The 12,362-nt window shown below is 41.5% G+C and overlaps 1 protein-coding gene and 1 pseudogene across 1 annotated transcript in view; both read right to left on the bottom strand.

Annotated features, from left to right (window-relative positions):
* LOC101419419 (popy Class I histocompatibility antigen, A-1 alpha chain-like) overlaps positions 1-12,362 on the bottom strand; it is a 205,203-nt gene that overhangs the window by 175,185 nt on the left and 17,656 nt on the right. The gene's annotated exons all lie outside the window — the stretch shown is intronic.
* LOC101413847 (complex I assembly factor TMEM126B, mitochondrial pseudogene) lies at positions 5,020-5,728 on the bottom strand (annotated as a pseudogene).

Below are 12,362 nucleotides of genomic sequence, written 5' to 3'. Positions count from 1 at the left end.
TAATTCCTAAAACATAATTAGTCTTCTATTCAACATGTCTTCTATTCAACAATGTCATCATATAAAAGGAATTTTTTTTAAATTTTTATAAACTGATTTATATTTACATTTTATATAAATGGAATCATACAATATATAACACAATATGTTTAGTTCATACTAATGCAATCATACAATATTTGTCCTTTTGTTTCTGGCTTGCTTCACTCAATGTAATGTCCTCTAGGTTCATCCATGTTGTCATATGCTTTACAACTTCATTTCTTCTTACTGCTTCATAATATCCCATCATGTGAATACACCACTCTTTGCTTATCCATTCATCAGTTGATGGACACCTGGGTTGTTTCTACTTTTGGCAGTCAGGAATAATGCCTCCATGCACATCATGTGTGGATATCTAATTGTGTTCCCTTTCTCAGTTCTTCTGGATATACCCAGTAGTGGTATTGTAGGGTCACATGGCAAATCTATATTCAGCTTCTTTAGGAACTGCCAAACAGTCCTCCACAGTGGCTGTACCATTCCGCATTCTCACTAACAGTGAATAAGTGTTTCTATCTCCACATCCTCTCCAATTCTTGTCATTTTCTCTATTTTAAATAGTGGACATTCTGATAGGTGTGAAATGATAGCTCATTGTAGTTGTGATTTGCATTTCCCTAATCATTAGTGATATTGAACATTTTTTCATGTTTTTTGCCATTTGTATTTCTTCTTTGGGCAAATGTCTATTCAAATCTTTTGCCTTCTGTTTGTTTTAGGGTAAGTAAGGGAATAAAGAGTTTATTAAGAAAGAAGAAAATGAGAAGCATACACAGCCTGAAGCATGGACTGCAGGTGAATGGCACCTTGCCCATTTTTTCATTGGTTCTTTGTGTTTTTATTGTTGGGTTGTAATATCTCTTTATATATCATGGATTTTTAAAAAAAGATTTACTTATTTATTCCCCACCACCCTCATTGTTTTGGACCCACTGTTTGTTCTTTGTGTCCATTCACTGTGATTTCTTCTGTGTCTGCTTGCCCTTCCTTTAGGTGGCACTGGGAATCAATCCTGGGACCATCCACAGAGTGGCAGAGAGACGAACATTCTCATGCACCACTTCAGCTACCTGGTCTGCTGCATCACTTACTGTCTCTCCACTGTGTCTCTTTTTCTTGCATCATCTTGCCATGCCAGCTCTCCATGTGGGCCAGCACTCCTGCATGGGCCAGCACTCTGGGCCAGCACTCTGTGTAAGTCAAATCTCTGCATGGGCCAGCTATCTCCTCAGTCCAGACTTTGTTCTGGTCAGCTCACTGTGTGGGCCAGCTTGCCTTCACCAGGAGGCCCCAGAAATCAAACTCTGGACCTCCTATATGGTAGATGGGAGCCCAGTCACTTGAGCCTCATCTGCTTCCCTATCGTCGATATTAAATCCATATTGGATATGTAATTTCCAAATACTTTCTCCTATTGAGTCAACTTTCTTTACACCCTTTTGACAAAGTCCTGTGAGTTGCAAAAGTGTTTCATTTTGAGGAGGTTAAATTAATCTTTGTTGTTGTTGTTGTTGCATATGGTTTGGGCGAAAGGTCCAAGAGGCAATCTAAAAATAAGTTTGAGTAGGATTGGCATCTACATGATATTCATTCTTCTAATCCATGAACACGGAATGTCTTTCCATTTGTTTTGGTCTTCTTTGATTTCTTTTAGAATTGTTTTGTAGTTTTCTGAAACACATTCTTTACATTTCTGTTTAAAGTACTTCCTAGATATTTGAGTCTTTTTATTGATATTGTAAATAGCTTAATCATTTCTAATGTATTGAAATGCTACTGATTTTTGCAGGTTGATCTTGTATCCCGTCACATTGTCGAACTCATTTATAAGCATAAGCATCTTTGTTGGAGATATTTTGGGATTTTCTAAATATAGGATCATGTCATCTTCAAATAGAGTTCTACTTCCTCCTTTCCAATTTGGATGATTTTATTTCTTTTTCTTGTCTAATTGCTCTAGCTAGAACTTTTAGAACCATGTTGAATATACAGTAGTGACAGTGGACAGCCTCGTCTTGTTCACGATCTTAGAGGGAACACTTTCAAACTTTCCCAATTGAGTATGATGTTGGCTGTGAGACTTTCATTGATGTCCTCTATAATGTTGAGGAAATTTCCTTGTATAACATTTGCAACCCAGCTCCTAACAAGCATGGGTCAAATTGGTCACCAAACCAAAGATACACCTTGTACAGTATTAGACATAAGCTTTATTTATTGGGGCTTACAGATAAGAGAGCGTCTTCAAAGGTGGTAGTTCAGAGAATGAAGTTAGCACTCTGTAAAGAGGGTGGAGAAATAAAGTACTATATATAGGGTCTCCAAATAAAGACATTTCATAACAGAGTTACATAAATGGGGTCTGGTGATATTATGGGAAAGAATTGTACAGCCTGGGAAAATTACAGTCTACATTATCATCTGTACATTGTTGCTTTGTGAGGTTTCTTATGTTTAATTTGTGTCCTGGGGCATGTAGGAGGCTGCATATTCTGGGCTCAGTTTTCCTTAGGAATGGGGAGCCAGACCCTGGGACCCAATGGACACCACAATACCTATCTTTTGAAGCGTTTTTATCAAGAAAGAATGCTCGATTTTTCAAATGCCTTTTCTGCACCAGTTGAGGTGATCATGTGTTTTTTCCCTTTGATTTGTTAATATAGTGTATTACATTAATTGATTTTCTTGTGTGGAACCACCCTGACAAAGAATTTTTGCATCTATGTTCACTACAGATTGGTCTGTCATTTTCTTTTCTTGTAATATCTTTAAGTGGTTTTGGTGTTAGATTGATGTGTTATGTAATTTTCCCTCCTCTTCAATTTTTTGGAAGATTTTAAACAGGATTAGTTAATTCCTCTCAAAATGCTTGGTAGAATTCCCCTTTGAAGCCATCTGTTCCTGGACTTATCTTTGCTGGGATGTTTTGATAACTGATTCAACCTCTTTAAATGTGAATGCTTTGTTATGTTCTTGTACTTCTTGTAGTGTCAGGTTAGATTGTTTGTGCATTTCTAGGAATTTGTCCATTTCATCTGGGTTGTCCAGTTTGTTGGCATACAATTTTTAATAATATCCTCATATAATCCTTTTATTTCTGTGAGGTTAGTAGTAACATTCCTCTTTTCATTTCTGATTTTATTTCTTTGCTTCTTCTCTTTTCTTTGTTAGTCTAGCTAGGGATTTGTGAATTTTATTGATCTTCTCAAAGAGCAAGCTTTTGGTTTTGTTGATTTTCTCTATTGTGTTTTGCTCTCAATTTCATTTGTTTCTGCTATGATCTTTATTATTTTTTACCTTCTGTTTGCTTTGGAATTAGTTCACTGTTCTTTTTCTAGTTTCTCTATTAATTTAGTTATATCTTTGATTTTAGCTATTTCTTCTTTTTTCCTATAGGCATTTAGGGCTATACATTTCCCTCTCTACTTTGCCTTCACTGTATCCACCCATTGTGGGAAGTTGTGTTCTCCTTTTCATTTGTCTCAATATATTTACTAATTTCACTTACAGTTTTTTCTTTGTCCCACTAATTGTTTAGGATTGTGTTTCTCCTTTCCCATCTACTACTGATTTCATTTTCATTCCTTTATCATCTGAGAAGGTACTTTGTGTAATTTACATCATCTTATATTTATTGAGAACTGCCTTGTATGATCGAACATGTTATCTATCCTGGAGAAATTTCCATGAATACTTGAGAGGAATTTATAACCCACTGATTTGGGATGCAACATTCTGTATATGTCTTTTGGGTCTCTTTATCATATCATTAAAGTTCTCTGTTTTCTTGTTGATCTCCTGTCTAGTTGTTCATCCAATGATGTGAGTGGTGTGCTGAAATCTCCAACTATTATTCTCAAGATGTCTATTTCTCCCTTCAGTTTTGCCAATTTTTTTCTCAGGAGAGTTGGTTGTCCAGCTCAGCAGACTTGCGACCTTGTCTGGCCTGGGGCCATCTTTGTTTAAGTCATTTAATGGTAGCAGCCGTCTGATTAGTCGTTTCTTCCAAGTGATTGCTTAGTTCACATTTCTGCTTTACTCCTATTTCTGAATTCTGCGGCTTAAAAGGAAGGTCATGCTTGAGAGCCCTAAGAGCATCCAGCTGCTGGCATGGAGGCACCAAGGCACCTTCTCCTCATCTTCTCCAGCACCTTCAGAGCCAAGTCCATCTCTTGTCTCATACAGTTCTGTCTCTCTAGACCTTTTCAACATCCAGTCATAATTGTGTCTACTCCTTTCAATGCTGTCATGGAAATGGTGCTAACTGGGACACAGAGGGTGATGATTGCAGGCAGGAAGTTTATTAGGAAGCTCTACCATTGGAGGGGATCTGAAGAATAGACTTCAGCCTGCCCTTGGAGAGTGGCGGGTATGACATTATACACTACAGCAATGGGTGGGGAAACTGAGTACAGCCTGGGTAGAGAGTGTTAGATATGCAATGTTATCACACAGAAAATAGAAACCTGTGCCCAGAAGCGTTAGTGCCATTGAGGGATCTGAGGAAATAAAATAATACCAGCACCTGGGAATGTTGGGTATTTGATTTCCACTATATCACTATATACTATATTAACACTTAAAGGAGAGAAGTGGGTTTCCGACGTATTGTATGTTAGGTTAGTCTGACAGAGGAGATTTTGGAAAAGAGAAGTGAAGAAAATTTTGAGTTTTTTTTCTAGGTTTTAACTTAGTTAAATTGTATAATTTTCCTGATCGTGTTCCTACTCCAAATAACTCGGTTTGTCTATAAGAGCTATTGAGGGGAGTGGGGAATAGGTTATATGTTAACCTCTTATGGTTCTTTTTTTAATGTTTTTTAAAGTAACATTCCCTGTGTTCTAGTAACTTTATTTTTTAAGAGGAAATTAACATTTATTTATTGAATTACCAAATATTTATTGTGTACCTGCTATATGCCAGGCAGACAGACAAGCACAAGTTGTCTCTCCAGTTACTTGTAACTCTTTCAGCAATATCTGACTCCTCACCATAAAAAATCTATTTGTCTGCTTTTGTATCCATTCATTCTTTGGTTAATCTTCATGTTCAGTTTCCTCAAGTGTACTTTCAAATACTGCATAATGATGCAGACCATTAAGTATTCCAGCAAACGTCTGAAAGACTAGAGGAATCATCATTGCTTTCAACTCTGTTTGACAAAGCAACAGTCAAGAGAGTAAAACTCTCCCTTTTGGTGGCAGTGGAACAGTATGATACTTGATGGCTAGACGTCCATTTTTAGAAAAAGCCAAAGCACTGGGATACAAAACTCCACATACTAGGCTAATCAGTGAACTTCTCAGAACACAGTTCTCTTGGCTTATCTTACCTGAACACAAAGCATCCGTTACAAAGTGTTTATAACTAACTATAGTAGACAAAAATGTAAGTGTAGTCAATGATGTGTACGTCTTCAAAGCATCATGATTAAGCTTGAAGCAGTGTCTGAAAATGAAGTTTGCCAATATTCCAGAAAAACCAGAGGTTGTTCCAAGGAATACTGACCCATATATATTTAAGGTCTTTTCTTTACTAAGATATTCAATTTTTTTTCTGATCATTTCAATGACTGTTGGTCTTCTGAGTTTTGCATCTTCAAGAGGACTGGGCTGACCATGCATATATGCTGCCATCTTGATATCCTGCACCACACCCGCATCCCTCAAGTCAGTGCCAGCCTTCGGCCTGTTCTAGTAACTTTAATTTAAAAAGAGCTATTGAAGCACAGTACATTTTCACTATAATTTTTACTGCTTACTTTTATGTGCAGTGTTTGATTAATGCCTGAATCATTCCAAAATAGGGTCAAATTAAGATGCTTGTTGGCACTTTCAAATCTACCTGCCAGTAGTGTTAAAAGAACAGAGTATGATTACAAGATGTAGTGGGTACATGTCTTAAAGTAGTTGCTTAAGGTCATGTGGATAGTTTTAAAGCATAAAAAAGGTTTGCCCGTAGGACTGTGACCCTACCAATAGAATTTGAATATTCCCCTGAATAAGAGATGTTTAAGGCCTGATGGAGAATAAGTATTTCTTCATACCCTGGTTAACTTGGGGACGGGGGTGTCTGTAATCCTTTGTCATCGGAAGCCAGTGTGCTGTGGGTGGACACCCAGGAGAGTTTCTGGGTTTAGAGGAAAGGTGAGTAAGGATGTAGTTTCAATGTGGGCATGCTCGGGGCATATCCAGCAGTCAGAATGCTTACTTGCATGTGCTAAGGTTTGGATGGTGTCTGTAAGAGGATGATAAGGGTTTTTTTGAGAGGTTAGTACAAAGAAGAGTGGAGGGTTAAATATGGGTTGTTTATCATAGAGAGACTTTATTCAGTAAAGAAAAGGAAGAGGGTGGCAAAAAAGAAGAGGATCTGTCCAGGGTAAAAATCAGAAAGATCTCCTTGCGATGAGTGATGTCAAGGTATTGCTCGAGTGACATGGAAGAGAGGGTGACAAAGTCAGTCAAGTGTGAGGAGAGAACAATACAATGACATGGTGGCCTTGAGTAACAACTTATGACTTGGTACCTCCAGATTTAAGTGTAGGTAAGACTGCAGGAAAGAAAGGGAGAGAGATGAGAGGGAAATGGGGTTGGTGGTAACTGGAACATTGTCTCCTCAGTTTCTTTGAGTTTCAAGCATAGGTCTCCAAGAGGTTCACAGGTGTAGATATCATGAACTTTAGGATCTTGTAAATTGCTGTCTTCAGAAGGCAGAGGAGCAGGATTTAATCTGGAAAAGTGTATCCAGGATGGAAAGTTTAAAAGTTTTGCTGCAGTGGGAGTCGTTAGGAGTACCTGTCCACTTTGGGGTTAAAGGCTGGAATGTAAGGCCTTTAGGTACATCCAGTCACCTGGAAGAACAGGCAATGAGGGGCAGAGGGTTCCAGTGCAGGAAGAGTGGAGTTAGCTGATGCAGGAATGAATGCATTTGTGTCAGGCTGACTATATTATTTTCAAAATCTAATGATTGTGGGTATGTAGGTAAGGGTGAAAGGGCATCCATACATGATTTCAAAGGGGCTTAGGAAGTGTGGTTTTTGAGGAAGGGTTTGAATTCTCATGAGAGCTAAGGGCAGAAGTTCAGTCCATAGAATCTGAACCTGCATTGTGAATTTGGTTAAGTGTTGTCTTAGGATCCCATTCATAAGTTCCATTTTTCTGGAGGACTGACATCTGCAAGGAATATGTAACTTCCAGGTAATTCCTGAGGCACTGCACACCCCTTCTATGATCTGAGAGGTGAAGGGTGTCCTGTTATCTGACTGCACAGAAGAGGGTAGGCCAAATCTGGGAATTATTTCTGTTAATTGTCGGAATTAGTTCCACCCCCTTGGGAAGGGCATGATTAAATGATTTATAAAAGCTCATCTGTTCTTGCTTCAGAGCAAAAGCCAACCTGTCTTAGTTTATCTCTGCACAAGCTATCTCTTTTTGCTTGAAGTTTGAAAACAACTTCTTGTATTTCTGCCGCCAGATAGGATGTGAATCTAGGGATAAGATTTCTTGTTCCAAGACAAAACATCATTGAAAATTTAACTTTAACCACTGCCCTTGGCCAAATCCAAAAATACATGATATATAAGCAAGAGAAATAAAGCAGATGGATCCTCCCTGCATATGAGTTTTGGTGTCTGAGTCTTTCATTCCTGCAGCAGTTAACAGGATGTTAATTATAATATCAGTCTGCTCAGGGGTGATGGAAATGCTTCAACACATCCAGAAGAGATGTCTACAAAGACCAAGAGGTATTTAACCTCCTTACAGGTGGCATGTGGGTAAAGTCTAGTTGCGAGACTTGTCCTGTCTTACAGCCCCTAAATTTGTGGGCTCTGAAAGAGAGAGGTGTAGAGTCTCCTGGGATATTAGTTTGTTGACTAATAGAGCAGCTTTTTAAAATTTCTTTTAAATGTTTCAGAGTTCATGGCAGTGTAGAGTTAGATAAGAGCTGTGAAAGTAGCTTGTTCCTACGTGGTACTGGTTGGCCAGGGAGGTGAGAATGCTGTGGGTTTTTATTCAGGTAAAAGAATCTTTCTATCCTTCATGAACCACCCCTTAATTTGCTTTGCTCCTTTAAGGGGCACCTTGGAGGTTTCCTTGGGTGTGTAAGGGGGGAGGATAAGGAAGAGCTAAAGAATGGGTGTGATGGTGGAGTGGGAACCTGGGTGGGGTTGAGTTGCCTGTGCTCTGGCTTCAGCATCAGTTTGGTTATTGCCAACAGATATGAGGGAATTCCATTTTTGGTACCCTTTGCATTGAATTAGAGGAGGGTGGTTGGAAATGATGCCAATTTGACTGATTGTAGATGAGATTGTGTTCACGATGGAGGACCTGCTAGAAGTCAGGAATCCTCCCTCTGCCAGATGGGGGCATGTGAGTGTAGAATGTGGAGTGCATGTTTGGAGTCAGGATGAATGTCTATCTAGGCCATGCCCCTGCCTCTGACCAGTGCTCTGGGGAAGGTTGTGGCTGAGCTTGTGAGGTTGTACTGGGGAGAGGGGACTTGACTCAACAGGGTGACTTAAGGTGACAATAGCATATCTGGCCTGAGTAGTGGTGCTAAGGTTCATAGAACTGCCATCAACAAACCACGTATGAGTAGGATTAGGAAGAAGGGAATCTAGAATATCAGGTAGGGGTTTGGCAAGGAGATCAAGCACTTCACCACAGTCATGTATGGAATTAGCATGAGGCCCTTCTGGGTGTGATTGGGTTCAGTGAGAAGAAAGTGGCAGGGTTGAGAGGACAGCAGTGGAGGGAGACTCGAGGGCTCTGTAGAAGTTTGAGAGGAAGACAGTGGTACAAGGACACTCTGGGGCTTTGTAGAAGGGTTGAGAGGAGGATAGTGTGAAGGGAGACTCTGGGGTTTGTTTTGTAGAAGGGTTGCGTGAAGGGTTTGGTGGTGGGCAGAGGAGACAGATGCAGTGGCTTTGTGAGTTAAGAAAGGTTGTAAGGAATGAGGAAAACATCAAGATGACTTATCAGAGATTGTTTAAGGCTTTCTTGCACCAGAATGGAGGCAGCAGTGAGAGTTTTGAGGCAAGTAGGCCAGCCAAGCATTACAGGATCTAATTGTCTGGGGAAGTAGCAATGAATTGATTATTGGGACCACTGGTTGTGTTAGAATTACTAGTTCATGTCCCTGTCAGTTATCAACATAGAGGAAGAAGGGCTCAGCAAGGTTAGGGAATGCTAGAGTGGCACAGCCAGTGAGGCTTCTTTAAGTTCATTGAAAGTGGACTTGAGTGGTAGAGAGCAATGAGGGGCCCACACAGGTGCCAGGAGCAGCTTGGCAGAGGTTTAAATATAGGCCCAAAGTTTGGAATCCAGAGACAGAAAAAGTCAACTAGCCCTAAGAAAGAAATGAGCTGAACCTTGGAATGTGAGAGGGGATGGTCCCTGAGGAGTTGGATTCAAATTGTGGTTAGACGTTTATGTGATGGAGAGAGATGGAGTCCTAGAGAGGTTACTTCAGTTCTGAGACATTGGCCTTTGCTTGGGGAGATGCACTATTCCTTTTCCCTGAGAAAGTTAAGCAGAGTGAGAGTGTGAGTTATGGAGGTTAGTAAGGAGGGGCTGCAGAGGAGTGAGTCATCGACATATTGAAAGAAGGCATGGAGGGAAGCTGGAGGTCAGAGAGGTCTGGGTGGAGAGCCTTTCCAAAAATGTGAGGACTGTCTCTAAAGCCCTGGGGAAGGACCATCCACATCAACTGTTGGGGTTTTAAGGGGTCCTCAGGGTCCATTCATGTGCAAACAAAAGTGTTTGGGAAGTTTCTGCTAAGGGGATAGGGAAGAAGGCTTCCTTAAGAGCAGTTAAGGTGTAGTGTGTAGTGTGCCAGCATATGTTGGACAAGAGGCTGTGTGGATTGGTTAGTAAAGCAATGATGGACTGTGTGTCTTCATTGATGGCTCAAGGTCCTGAAGCAGGATAGAAAGATAGGGAATCAATAGATGGATCTGGAACCTGGCAAGAAGTCCATATGGGTATCAATAACCCCCAAGATGGTAACTGGAAGACCCTCCTCAAGATTCTGGCACTCAGGAGAAGACTTCTCCTGAAGCCAGGAGAAGCCCCAGCTATTCCCCAAGGATTTTATCATTGGGCCCTCCTGGGAGATTGATGGGAGAAATAAGCAATCAAAATGGTAAATAGCTGGAACTTCTCCCCTGCCATTAGCAAAGGGATGGGATAGTCAACAGTTCAAAAGGCAGACACCAGGCCAAGTTCTCTCCCTGTGCTCTTGCCCATGGACTTCTGTCCTGCCCTCTGCACACTGCTCTCACTGTTTATCCTCTTCCATGTGGCCATGCAAGTAAAACTTGGGGCTTTATAATCTATATGGGAAGCTGTAGTCTGTAAATCAACCCACTTTATCACTTTTCAAACCCCTTCCTCTCTACCTGGGGCAGAAAATAACAGATTATTTTCTCTCATTTCTCTTCCCTCCCTACCTGAAAAAATTACTGACCTAACTCACCCAATATGTTCTTCAAATGCATTTCTGCAGCATAGCCAAGAACCTAAACAGAATCTAGTAACAGTCCTGTATGAGGTAACAGCTCCCATTTGGCTTCTTCACTCCAGAAAGGGGTGTTAAAGGGGAGGTCGTTGGGCACAAAAGCCCAGCAGTACAGAGTTCATTAATAGTGGAGGTGCAGCAGTGCTCAGAGATGTATTCACCAAGTGCAATGAATGTCTCATGATGTTGGAGGAGGTTGTTGTTATGGGGGGAGGAGTGGGGGGAGGGAGGAGGGGGGTATATGGGGACCTCATAGTTTTTAAATGTAATATTAAATAAATAAAGACAAAAAAGAGAGAAGTAAGCCATATGGAAAGGCTGTTGAGCAAATGGGATTCTTTTGTGTAGCATGAAGTGTGTGAGGTTCACATTTGTGCTGGGGTGCTGCCGACACAGTCCCAGTTGTCTGTTGAAAAACAGGTGGCCAAACGATGCTGCTAATTCAAGCTCACCTGAGATGTGGGGGGTACTTTAATTGAAAACCTATCTAGTACTCAGACAGACACTTAACTAACAAGGAAAGTCATTTTCTTTCAAAAGAGCGCCATTTAACTCCCAACTTTTATATCTTTTCTGTATAAAAGAGAACCCAAAGTTCTATTCAGGGCTCGGTTTTTATTAGGACAGGAGTCCACTGAGTCCGGCCATCGAAATAAATTAACTTCCTTCTCAGAGTTCTCATGTTCTGGCCTTCAATACCACATACACCCAAATTCTCTACAACATTTCTGGGTGCTTGTGTGGGATTGTGCTGAGAGGGTCAGATGCAGCAACAGTTGTTTGCCCCTCCCAGATGTCTCTGAGGAGGCCAGGAGGGCCTGGGCAAAACCCAGCCCTGGGTGTCCCTGGACACCCCATTTGAGTCCAGAAAGAGGTTGTGGTCTTCACTGGAGCCCTCCCAGGTGAACCAGAGGCGCCGGAGGGTTTGAGAGACCCTGAGAATGAAGTGAGGAGCTCCGCACACCTGACTGGTAAGACCCCCAGAGGCATAGTGCAGGAAAAGCTTAATTCTAAAAATTAGGATGGAGCCTGTTCAACTCTCTCAAAGGGGAGGCCCTAGTACTCCTGAGAATACAGGAGGAAGCCAGTCTCCTCTCCAGGTCAGAGGAAAGGAAAGGAGGGTGGTTGTGTGCCTGTGTTTGTGATGACTGAGTGAGATGCAGAAAATCACTTCTGCGGGGTGAGTGCAGAGTTCTGATCCAAGGTGCCGTGGCAACCTCACACAATCAAGGGTGGTCTGGGGGGTCCCTGCAAAGGGACCCTCTTCTGAATCAGGGGCTTATACCGATCCACTAAGGTTAAGAGGCTCTGAAAGCTCCCAAGAGGGATGCGGCCAGAGACGGACGAAGCTTAAGGCTTGAGTGACTGTTGTGCACCGTCGGCCCAGGTTGGAAATGGAAAACACACACAGTAACCCCATTAGGTTGTATGCTGAAAAACTTCTCCCGTGCATTCTGTGAAGATGTGTATGGCATAAGGTTTTAGCCAGGATGCTTTGTGAATTAGAATGGCCAACTTTGGGTGTGGGCTGGCCCCAGGAGGTCAATTTAGATCCCCAGATCATCCATAAAGTCCATGGTGCAGTATCTGGAAATCCAGGGCATCCAGGCCAATTCCCCTATGTCAATGTTTGGGAAAGCACTGTGAGCCAAAACCCACCTTGGTTAGGGAAGTGCATGACTAAGGAAGCTAGAATTTGCTTAATACAGAAACTGAGGAGTGCTGTCCCAGGGACCAGACCAAACAATCATCATGCAAAGGGCCCAGAGAAAGTGTACCCCAAGTCCAGTGCCAATCCA

This window comes from Dasypus novemcinctus, chromosome 22 (assembly GCF_030445035.2).
Source record: "Dasypus novemcinctus isolate mDasNov1 chromosome 22, mDasNov1.1.hap2, whole genome shotgun sequence".
NCBI lineage: Eukaryota > Metazoa > Chordata > Mammalia > Cingulata > Dasypodidae > Dasypus > Dasypus novemcinctus.
This window is presented reverse-complemented; position numbering and strand designations above follow the sequence as displayed.